We start from the raw sequence: 12633 nt of genomic DNA, 5'->3' as shown, positions 1-12633 counted from the left end.
CCATATATACACACATTGTGCATTATATAAAAAGCTAGACTTTGTAAAAGCATGTAGAAATATACATAGATGGGGGCCAGATTTCATATACTGTTGTATAATTTGGGTCTGGGTTTTGGGGTTTTGTTTCGATTTTAATCAAAAAATAGTATTGTGATTGTCTTTCCATGTCAATTTATACAGAACTCATTTGCACTTTTTAATGACTTCATAACCCTCCACTACATAGGTGGGACATAATTTATTTAATATATCCCATATGGATCTGGGCTTTTTCCAGTTGATAATTAAAAATTATACAGTGAATATTATTATCATCTTTGCTTCCTTGGCTGACTCTAATCCCAGGATTACTTACTAGAAATAAGAGCTGCAGAGCCAAGTGACAAGTGTGTTTTAAATTATCACTTCCTCTTGAAAAAGAGATAATAAATTCTGTTCTCCCAAGTTGTAATGTGAGCATGTTCTATTCGTACAAGTGTCCAATTTCCCATGCTCTAATGCTGGGTATTATTGAAACTTCTAATATTTGCCAATTTGATATATGATACTCTATCATGTTCTCTTTAGCACTTAAAAATTATTTTTAAATTTACATTTTCATATAGTTATTAGGCATTGTGTATTTTTCTCTGTGAAATCCTATTCATATGTCTAGTCGGGTGTTAATCTTTGTTTTACTATTTTGTAAGAGGCCTTTCTATTTTTAAATCTACTAACCCTCCTTTCACCATGTATGTTGCCAATACTTTTCCAAGTTAACGTTTTTGCTTTTCCTTAACTAGGCTTTGTTTCCTTTGAATTTAGAAAAATAAAATTAAATTGAGTGCATGAATTTATAATAGGTTTTGGTCATAATTCTTCCACTGAAAGATTCTGAAATTATTAGTTTTTTAACATGTAGAAATATGAGTTTTGTTTTCGCTTATGATATGAGGAATGCTTAACAATACTTTTCCAAAAAGCTGTATGCCACACCAACACTTCTTGAGCGAGCCAACCTTTCTCCATAACTTGCAATGCATTGTTATTTTTGTCATCAACAATGTATACACTTTGGATAGTGTTTATAGAAAAGAAAATAACAGAAAATTGGCCTCCATAATGGCTGGAAGGTGAAACCACACACTTGGGAGGATGAAAAAACAATCACATAGAAGGACAATCACTGGTGTGGAAATTGTACCATCTGCTCATAGTTATTTAACAAAATATCCCCCAAAATGTAAAATATGAATCCAGTTCTGAGCCTGAAATCAGCCTTAGAGAACTTCAAGAGCTACAGAAAGATTGGACTCCAAGAAACAAGCTGCTTAAAATGGAAGTCAAGTACACAGAGTCCGGACAGACAGGAGCCATGAAACTTCACAGATCCACACAACCTTTGAATGTGACCCAAAGAAAAGCCTAAAGGGAGGCCTGAAAAGGGAAAATAGTTAACAATTAACAAAGCCAGGGAGCACACGGATTTGAGGAAACTAAAAAATATGACTTTATGTCAGCCATTTTTTAATAAACATATTCCCTTCAAGTGCTTAGAGATGTTCACCTAAAAACATAAAGGTTGTGCTACTGAAGTTGAGGTCCCATTTCTCATCCCTAAGTGAATGGATCATTTTCATGCCTGTGATTCGTGCCACAGTTATTAGGAAATTCTCAATATAGCAACAAATTCCTCAATTTGAAATTTTGCTTCATTAAGAAAACAAACTTATGGTTGATGAACTGTCTTTTAATACTTGGCCACTTATAATGAGTTTTATTTCTCTCCTAAACCAAGGGTAAGGTGAAGCATAAATCAAAGGATTTATAGCAGAGTGATAATAACCGAACCAGCAAAGTATCTCATAAATGTATGAAGGTGTTATGACTCCTCCAAGAGAATCAATAAATGAGTCAATGATACACGGTAACTACGAGATCAAAAACGCTATCAACGTGATACCCAGGGTTTTAGTGGCTTCTCTCTCTCTCTCTCTTACTCACTCTGGCTTTGTATGTCCCTGAGGCCTCTGCTTGGCTACTAATGTTTTCAATCTTTGTAGCCTGTTTTCTGGCCGCAAGAAAAATACTACTGTACAGAATCATCATAACAAACGTAGGTGTGAAAAAAAAAATAGCAAATATATCAGAATCCAAAACTGACTTACAACTGTCTGACACCCTCGTACACAGTTGAGGGCACTAGAGAGTCCCTCCAGCCCATCATCACAGAACACCTGTGTAGAGCACGGCCCCGCTGTAGATAAGGGACAGGGTCCAGGAGACACTGAGGCACATCCCTGACCCAGACACCGTGAACTTGCTAGGATTGACCAGAGAGCAATGCACCTATCCATGGAGAGGAGACACAAGTGGAAGAGAGAAGAGTAACCAAATGCCACATCACAGCACATGCAGAAGGGACAGAAACTTGGCCTGAAGTACCAGCAGCTCTGCACGGACCTGACTGCACTGAAGGGTGTGATGGTCACCCCCACCTGGAAGTCAGCACAAGCCAGAGAGGAGAGGAGAACCTTGGTTTGAAATGCAGGATGGAAATCAGCACCAGGAAGTTTCCAGACACAGCCAGCACAGCCCAGAGGCAAATAGTGTGTAGAGCATTAACCAGGATCCAGGCGAGCAGGGAGCTTTCAGGCAGGATGCGGTCATGTTCTGGTAGCAGAGCTGCTCGGCTGCAGGAGGGACAAGTCAGCGCTCCCACTGCTGCCGCAAACAGCAGGTAAACATAGAGAAGTTGTGTCCTCAGTTAATCACACCAAATAGAGCAGCTTCCTATTTCCTGAAGGCAGAGGAAAGGTCGTTTACAACCGCCTACCTTTGTTACAGTTATCAGATAGTATCTCCATGGCCTGTCACATATTCATATTATCTCTGAACATATGAAGTAATATATTTGATTTAAATGCTCAAGAAATCATAGCTGTTATTAATCATTATCATTTTTATTTTTACTCTTTAGCGTGTAATTGAACCGATTTTTCTAAATCCAGTAAGACACTTACTTCAAGTAAGTCTGTAGCAGATTTGCTTTTGCCATAGACTTTTTGGCTTGCAATTTATCAAACATCTTTTATTACCTGGTCTTGATATAGGGGATATGCCTCTTTGCCAGTTAGTAATAAGTGTGTGATTTGTTTTTTCTTAGTTACTTTTTACTACTGCCCCCCCGCCCAAGACTGTTTGTGATGTTAATGGCAAAACTCCCAAGAAACACAGCCAGATCCGGTCTCTCAAGTCATCTTAAATCAAGTGCGGTCCCTGTAGTGCCAGGTGTGAACAGAGAGAAGAAATTTATATTTCATAATCTCCACTTAAAATTCATATTTTGACTTAGAGTAGCCACGATTCTAAAACCTAACAGTGACCACATGGAAAACATGAAGAAAAGGACACCTCACTCATATGAAAAAAAAGCAAAAATTCTTTTTTTTATTTTAATTTTTTTATTTTTATAAACATATAATGTATTTTTATCCCCAGGGGTACAGGTCTGTGAATCGCCAGGTTTACACACTTCACAGCACTCACCATAGCACACCCTCCCCAATGTCCATAACCTCACCCTCCTCTCCCGACCAGCCCCCAGCAACCCTCAGTTTGTTTTGTGAGATTCAGAGTCACTTATGGTTTGTCTCCCTCCTGATCCCATCTTGTTTCATTTATTCTTCTCCTATCCCCCTAACCCCCATGTTGCATCTCCACTTCCTCATATCAGGGAGATCATATGATAGTTGTCTTTCTCCGACTGACTTATTTCACTAAGCATGATACCTTCTAGTTCCATCCACGTCGTCGCAAATGGCAAGATTTCGTTTCTTTTGATGGCTGAAAATGCAAAAATTCTAAAGAAAAGGTCAACAAACGAAACCTAGAAATATATAAAAAGATACTACATCATTATTGGAGTCTGTGCAAAAAAAGCACTTTTGCTTTAACGTAAGAAAGTGAAATAACATAACTCACCATTTTAACGTATCTGAGGAATGCAAAAAAATTACATAAAATTCAGCAACTATTGACTACTAAAAAATTCTTAGCAAAATAAAAATACAAGAAATGTTCTGTATGTATAAAGATCTCTGCAGAAACAGTCTTATTCACGTGTGCATTATTTATGTTTATTTATCAAGCATTAATTTGTATCAGGGTCTTGAAGATACAAAAATAAACAGGAAATATCTCCTGCCCTCAAGGGAGTATCCATGTTAATATGGCAGACAGACATAAAACAGTAATAATTCATTGTGCTCCAAGTTAAAATTAACACATGTAAAAAGCGCTAAGTGAAAAATGACATCAATACTAATATAACTGGGATGAATAAATAGAATTCCCTGAGGATATAAATTTAGGGCAAGGTTTAGAAGGATAAATGGAAGGTATTAAGGTCAAGAACAGGGAAAATTTCAAAAACTGTATACAGTTTTGGACAGCCCAATAATTATTGTAGATTTTATGCTATGACTCATGCATGAAGATAGAGAAAACATACTTATTAGCAGGTAAAGATCTCAACTACCACAGAAGGCAATTTTCTTGATCTTTCTGTAACTGACCATTAAATCTCCCTTGAGCCCCCTGGGGTACAATAGACATAAGTTCAGTCAATGTGGGGTTCCTACTCTTCTCTCCCAGGGTTTCATCTAATTTCCAAGGGGCTATGTAGTCTGCCCCACTTCCACAGAAATAGATTGGGATTGTCTTCGCGGGTGTCTTCTAGAAGGAAATGGCCATCTATCTCATCATGGAAAAAAAGGATGTTCACAGGACCCTAAACTCTGAATGACGTGCTTACCATCTAGACCACGCACCTGGCAGTCTCTCACAGGTGCTCCAGCCATTCCCATGGGGCTCAGTAGGGGGCATGCTGCTCTGCCTTCTTCAGATTCACCGCCGGTGTGCCTTTGTCAGTATCTCCTGTACGTCCAAGAAAATGCTCCACTTTTATTGAAATTGGAAGAGTCACTGGGGGTCTTTGTTCTATGTATCAATCCCCTTCTTCTCCAATGTCCTCAGCTAAGACTCAGAGATTTGAGTCCTGTCAGAGTCGGCTTTCATGTTCTAGTTTTCTTTTCCTCCCTCCATTCCTCCCCTCCCCTTAGCCTCAGCTGATTACCCTGTGTCTGCCCAGGAAACTGGAAGCATTCTGACGTTTCCTCTCAAACTCTGTCTCATCAGAGTCACCAGTTATTTCTCAACTAATAGAACCGTGGAACCCCTACTGGATATTTTTAATGCAAATTTTCTTAGAATTTGGGTCATAGCTTTATGTTATGGGGTTTTTTCCTTAATGCTATGGCTTTTAATAGCTTGTTTTGTAGAAATGCTTCGTAAACATTATAGAAATTTCAGAAAACCCCACTATCTTCTGTGAGTCACGGGGCACGGATTCAGTTGCCTTATCGTTAAGGCAACTATCATTTTAACAGTAGCAAACAACTTTTGAGCACCTGCTCTATCTAGGTGTTTTATATATATTAAACCATTAAGTCATCCCATGCAAGAAAAACCCACAAAGTCAGCATGATTATTATCCCTATTTTACTAACACATTAGAAGTTAATCACTTGGCTAGGATTATTTAACATCTAGTAAAGGATGAACTGGGGATTTGCATCCCAGCAATTTAGCTCCAGATTTTGTGTGCTATTCCTCTATGTTCTACAGATATAAATGAACTTGATGTCTGGGTCATGCCCTTGACCTCCAGGTGGTAGAAACTTCCTCTCCGTTTATCTGGGTTTTCTCGACCTTCCCCTCTGAGTCAACCAGGCATCAACAGTGACTCTGTGGAGTGGAGATCTGGTCTCGGTGACCATCCACCCTCACTGATGTCCAGTGAGATGTCCTGTTGGGCCTCTGGACCATGGTCCAGTCCTATGATCGAACAGTCATCCCTTGTACCTGCCAGTACCTGCCAGTGAGGTTCCTTTAGCTCTTACTTTTTTTTTTTTTTTAAAGATTTTATTCATAAGTGAACTCTACACAGGGCTCAAACTCACAACCCCAGGATCAAGAGTGGCATGCTCTCCCAGCTGTAGCTCTTACTTTTATCAGTCAGTTCCAGTGGGCTTCTCAGAAGAATCTAGCTATACTGTGGCATCATAGGCCGCAGAACATTTGGTGGGGTTCAGACAACCTATGCCACCTCTCTGCCCTGTGAGTTCTGCACAAGGGAAGGAGAATGTATTTCCCTAACACTTGGATCTTTTCCCCTTCAACCTACCTGACTATATTAGAATCTTACGGCCACAGTAACAAATTACCACAGACTTGATGGGTTAACACAACACAGATTTATTCCCTTAGAATTCTGGAGGCCAGAAATACAGAATCCGTTCTCTTGAACCAAAATCAAGGTGTGTACATGGTCTCACTCCCTCTGGAGGTCTAGGGGAGAATGCATTCTAGCCTCTTCCAGTTTCTGGTCCCATCGCTCCAATCTCTGCCTGTGTGATCCCACTGCCTTCTCCTCCGCATGTGTGTGTCATCTCCCTGTGCCTCTTTCTTATAAAGATGCTTGGCATAGCATTTAGAGCCCATCCAGATAATCCTGGATAATTCCTTCATCTCAAGAGTCTTAATTTAATCACATCTGCAAAGATGTATTTTTCCAAAGAGGATTAACAGTGATAGGTTCCAAGTATTAGGATGTGGATCTCTTTCAAGGGGCCATTATTCAACCAACCACACTGGCGTATCAGTTGTTACTTTTCTTCCTTCAACCCAGAGCAGAGAGAGGGAGAGAAGAGGTGCTCCTGCCACAGAGATCCTCACTATTTTCTTAATTATTTTGGTCCTTTCCCACTCTTATTCTGGAAAAAGGGAAGTTTTGATACTGCCCATAACTTTCTCAAATCTAGTGACTATTGGCTCTCTTTTCTGAATAGGGCCTGGGCTTTGGAGGCTCAAGCACATAGGGAAAAAAAAAATCCTTTTCATCCTCATTTCACCTAAATCAGTTAGAACACACTAGATGTTCTAAAGAGTTTTTTTTCGGGACGCCTGGGTGGCTCAGTTGGTTAAGCAGCTGCCTTCGGCTCAGGTCATGATCCCGGTGTCCTGGGATGGAGTCCCACATCGGGCTCCTTGCTCGGTAGGGAGCCTGCTTCTCCCTCTGCCTGCCACTCTGTCTGCTTGTGCTCACTCTCGCTCCTCTCTCTCTCTCTGACAAATAAATAAATAAGTAAATCTTTAAAAAAAAAAAAAAAGAGTTTTTTTTCAAGTTTACCTTTTCTGAACTTTTTTATTATAGGGAATTAAAAATTTATAGTAAGTCTACCAATATTTTCTATGAGAAACTAAGAAAATATTGAATAGTTTCTTCTAAATTTTTATGGTTTTGTTTTACACTCAGATCTATCCCAGAGGAATATATATATCCAGTCACATGTGTTTGCAGAGGAAGAATACAACTCTTTTTTTTTTTTCCTAAATAGATAGCTAAATGTCTGAACATGATTTTTTGAATATATCATCTTCCCCCATAAATATGTGACATTGTAAGTTTGCATTATAATCGACAGTGATAACATTTATATGTCATGATAGGCAACCATTCTCACTTCTTCACTTGAAGAAGTGAAGTGACATAGCACATGAAAGGAATCATGTTGAAAAGATAGTTATTGTTATAAATATATCATTTTGTCATGATCAGTTCCACAGTGGAGAAATGCCCAAAGGAAATTGTCCCCTAAACATCAAACTTGAGGCTTGGGTCAGATCTGAATTTAACGTCTGATTCCCTTGCTGTTGGAAGAGCCCTGGTGAACAAGAGGAGCTGATCTCCTTGTGAGAGCATGAAGCAGAGGCTATGAGGAGACTGAAGAAAGTAACTCCAGCAAAAGGAGATGTTGGAATGAAAGTGAAGAAAACAGGGATCTAGGGGAAGACCGACAGCACGTGACATTACGAGAGAATAGGAAGAAGAAAATGAGCACTGAAAGTAACAGAGAGGTGAGCATGAAAGGTGAAAACACCAAGAAATTCCTCTCAGAAGATGGGGCATTAGAAAAGTAACAAAGCAGAGAAGTGGGCAGAATCAGCAGTAGAAATGGGACCTCGCTTTACCATGTCAGCAAGTGTTTGTAGCAGAAGCTTGGGGAAGCTCACTCTAGGCAATGTTTGACTGAATCTGAGCAATGCCTTTTTTCAAATTTGATGTATTCACACACCCCATTCCACATCCTAATACATGGAAAACTCCCAGTGTCTCACAAATACCTTAATTTTAAGTTGAGGCTTATCCTGAAAATACATTTATGTTAATAAACTGTCCTTTAGTTCTTGACCGGTTATATTGTTTGAAGTCTCTCCAAAAGAGAGAGGGTAAAATTAAGCAAGGATTTTATAGCTGAATTTTAAAATCCAGTCCAATAAGTTTATTACCAACTTGAATGAGTGTTCTTACATATTTGATATAATTGTTGATGCATTTGGGTTTAAATCAACTATCTTAGTATGTTTTTCATTTTTTTATATTAACATGTAATATTTTATTTTCCCCAGGGGTACAGGTCTGTGAATCGCCAGGTTTACACACTTCGCAGCACTCACCATAGCACATACCCTCCCCAGTGTCCATAACCCCACCTCCCTCACCCAGCCCGCCCCCCCACCACCACCCTCGGGCAGTTTAGTTTGTTTTGTGAGATTAAGAGTCTCTTATGGTTTGTCTCTCTCCGGATCCCATCTTTTTTTTTTTTTTCATTCTTTACATTTGCTCTTTTACCTCTTTTGACTAATTTTAGATTTTTTTTATTATTCACTTTTTCTCCCATGAAATTATAAATTGGACTTAATTACATTATTCTGTTGGAATCCTAGAGTTTTAATATGTATCCCTCATTAATTAAATTCTCCAATAAATTAAGAATTTTACCAACTCAAGGCAATGCAAAAGTTTACCTGGAATTTTATATTCCATCTACCTTTGCCAACTTTTTTGATACCGCTATCACTTATTTTAATTCTGCATACAATTTAAGTAAAAGAGATGTTCATTTTTACATTTAGCCTTCGTTTTACTTTTCTGATACTGACACCATGGCACACCATATTACTTCCCACACTGCCGTGTTTCCTCTGGGATTAGATTTTTCTGCCTTGAGAACTCCCTGAAGTTTTTCTTTTGGTGTGGCTATGCTGGCAATGAAGATTCTAAGTTTTTGTTTATCTAAAGATATTTTCGTTTCACATTTCAATTTTGAAAGGCATTTTTGTTGACTTCAGAATTCAAGGTTGTCAGTTATTTGTTTTAAAGGCGTTAATGATCATGATATTGAGTTTTATCCAAGTGTGTTTGGGATAAATTCACCAAGGAGATGGACTTAAAAATGCATCGAGTAGGTTAAGGAGAGAAACTTACTGTAAAAACAGAATATCCAGGCAGAGAGTGCTAAGGCGTGGAGACGGGGAGGGCAGGGTGACGGTAGGGATCTGAAACATGGTTGTGGGACAGGTGCTGTGTGGGGAGCAGCATGAGATATGGGAGAAATGGACACAAGGTTAAGATGATTTTGCCACGTGGTATGGGTTTGTGCAGAGGTCAGTGTGTGGGAGGGGAGAGGACATAATATATATATATGGTGACAAGCACAAATTTTAGCTACCGCTTACTCAGGCATGCTACAATGCAATTTATTTTTCTGCAGTATTCTTAAATCTTGCTTAGAGGCTCATATCCCACCAGGAACAAGACATAGATCTCAGTAAATTTAGGGATTCTGCTCCTTTTCCTCCAGGGTGGCATCCAAACTCCAGGAACCTCCACAACAGCATCTGTGGGTGTTCTTGGAAGTCTGTCTATGTTTCCCTTCCTCTAAGGTGCAGACTCCACAACATCCCCCTCCAGGAAGGAAAGTGCTTCTTCCAGCCCTGCTGGGAAGTTCAGTCTTCCAAAACAGGTGCCCCAGCCAGAGGTCTCTGTGTGCCCTGGTTGGTGCTTAGGTGCCCAACTCAGCCTTCTTTTTCTTGCTAGGGAAACATTAAAAAAAAAAAAAAATCCAACCCAAGATTGGGGATGTTTAAAATCACCTTCCTTGCTTCTCCTCTTTCTAAGTCACCTCCTGGCTGTCAACACAATCTAAGAGCCCATTTTGGTTTTTGTTTGTTTGTTCATTTCTTTTGTTTTCCTGCTGATCACTCTGCATTGCCCATTTATTTATTTATTTATTTATTTAAAGATTTTATTTATTTATTTGATAGAGAGTGGCTCAAACAGGGGGAGTGGCATGCAGAGGGAGAGGGAGAAGCAGGCTTCCCACTGAGTAGCACCCTGGGATCATGACCTGACCTGAAGGCAGATGCTTAACTGACTGAGCCACACAGGCATTCCTATGTCTGCCTGCTTAATGAAAAATATTATGTAGAACTCTTCTGAACACATTTCATCACAGTCTTTTGGTATTTCTGAAATCAACAGTGACTTCTGAGACTCTGTTTCAACTCTTTAATCAATACTCTTACAGGGTCATGGTCATGACTCTAAATACCATGCTGTTTTTTAATACTTTCTTGTAATGTATTTCATCAATCTCAAAATGTCCTCAAGATATGTGACATTTTCTACTTGTTGGTGGCCAGGGCAGATGCAGAAATAATTCTTTACGGGACAAAAAAAAAAAAAAAGCTGCACTCTTTTGTGTTTCTGTAACAGAAACCTAATAAGGTGGCCAAGTCAGGATTGAGAATAGGGGAAGATTTAAGTCTATACACCAAGAAATCTTTGGCCCCAAAACCATAATGGCTAAGGTAATTTAATATAAAGAATTGTTTTGTAGAATGACTTTCCTGAAAACCACTGCTGAAAATAATCTTCCAAGTTCACACCGTACTATAGGGATTCCAAAGAAATTTTCCTACTGATGGCGTTTATTTCTCTGGAAGGTCCGCATGTCTTAGTCAGCAATGTAGGTCAGATAATATAGAGATAAAGATGAGAAAAAGTGATCCTTGAACCCCACAGTTACATCCCATATTGGAGTCTTTGTGAAGAGAAATGCTAAAGACAAAAAATAAAGGTGTTTATGATTAAAGGGAAATTTTTTTATGAAAAGGAAATTTTATCAAATTAAGAGAGCTAGCACTTTGTTAACTGAAATCAACCCGTCAGTAATCTTGCATTATATAATTTTTTTGCATTATACAATTTTAATTTTGCTATAGAAATCATTGAAGATTTATAATAAAAATGGAAAATTGAAAAATATAATAGAGATTTTCTCTGATAATTTTCTTAGGCATCCTTATAGATCTTTTTCTCAGATGTATTGAAAAGTAGAATCCTACATCTTTGTGAAAATCAAGGACATAATTTTCCACATGCACCGTGAGCACCGATTCATCCCTCTCTGCAGCCCAGCAGCTCGAGACCAGAACGTGAGACCAGAACCTGACCCCATCCTGCCTGAAAGTTCCCTGCTCACCGGGATCCCGGCTGGTGCTCTACGCACTGTTAGGCTCTGGGGCTGTGCTGGCTGTGTTTGGAAATCTCCTGGTGCTGATTTCCATCCTGCATATAAAACCAAGGTTCTCCTCACCTCTCTGGCCTATGCTGACTTCCAGGTGGGGGTGACTGTCACACCCTTCATTCAGGGCAGTCAGGTCCGTGCAGAGCTGCTGGTACTTCGGGCCAAGTTTCTGTCCCTTCCACACATGCTGCGATGTGGCATTTGGTTACTCTTCTCTCTTCCACTTGTGCTTCCTCTCCATGGACAGGTGCATTGCTGTTACTGACCCTCTGGTCTATCCTAGCAAGTCCATGGTGTCTGTGTCAGGGATGTGCGTCAGCGTCTCCTGGACCCTGCGCCTTGTCTACAGTGGGGCTGTGTTCTACATGGGTGTCTGTGATGATGGGCTGGAGGGACTCTCTAGTGCCCTCAACTGCGTAGGAGGGTGTCAGACAGTTATAAATCAAAACTGGGTGTTGATAGATTTTCTAGCCTTCTTTATACCTACCCTTATTATGGCAATTCTCTCTAATAATCTTTTTCTTGTGGCTAGACAACAGGCTTAAAAAGATTGAACGTACTGGAGGCAAGACAACAGTTGTAAATCCAGAGTGGCTAAGAGAGAGAAAAGCCGCTATAACCCTGCGTATTACGGTGATAGCATTTATGATTTCATGGTTACCATGTAGTATTGATTCATTAATTGATGCCTATATGGGCTTTATGACCCCTGCCTATATTTATGAGATTTGCTCTTGGTGTGCTTATTATGATTCAGCCACGAACCCTTTGATTTATGCTTTATTTTACCCATGGTTCAGGAAAGCCATCAAAGTTATTCTGAGTGGTTGGGTTTTCAAGGACAGTTCAGCTACCATAAATGTGTTGTCTGAACAAATGTAAGCAGTTGGACTGAAGAAGTTAAAGAAATCTTTACAATTTCCAAATGAAATGAATTTTAAAAATCAAATAGGACTATTCACGAGGAGAAAACAAATTACTCTTCAAATTTAAAAGGGTAGATCAACGTGTTTCCAGTCATATTAAGATGTGCACTTCCTTGTCATTTTTCCAAAAGCGTGCAATTTCCTAATAAATGTTAAATTTTTATTTGCTAATTATTTCAGAGCTCAGCATATCCCACTTCCTAAAAATTCTTCCCTCCCTCATTTCTTTT

The 12633-nt window shown here is 39.3% G+C and overlaps 2 pseudogenes across 2 annotated transcripts; one reads left to right on the top strand and one right to left on the bottom strand.

Annotated features, from left to right (window-relative positions):
* Positions 1 to 1697: 1697 nt before the first annotated feature.
* LOC308344333 (trace amine-associated receptor 6-like) lies at positions 1698 to 4844 on the bottom strand (annotated as a pseudogene). Its single transcript has 2 exons — positions 4799 to 4844; positions 1698 to 2675 (listed from the first exon to the last, which is right to left on the bottom strand). The product of its transcript is annotated as a trace amine-associated receptor 6-like (transcript).
* Positions 4845 to 5869: 1025 nt separating this feature from the next.
* Positions 5870 to 12359, top strand: LOC308344332 (trace amine-associated receptor 6-like; annotated as a pseudogene). Its single transcript has 2 exons — positions 5870 to 5923; positions 11396 to 12359. The product of its transcript is annotated as a trace amine-associated receptor 6-like (transcript).
* Positions 12360 to 12633: the final 274 nt, after the last annotated feature.

Source organism: Martes martes, assembly GCF_963455335.1.
Source record: "Martes martes genome assembly, chromosome: 6".
In the NCBI taxonomy this organism is placed as follows: Eukaryota; Metazoa; Chordata; class Mammalia; order Carnivora; family Mustelidae; genus Martes; species Martes martes.
Note: the sequence above shows the minus strand (reverse complement) of the source record. Positions and strands in the feature narration are given on the sequence as shown.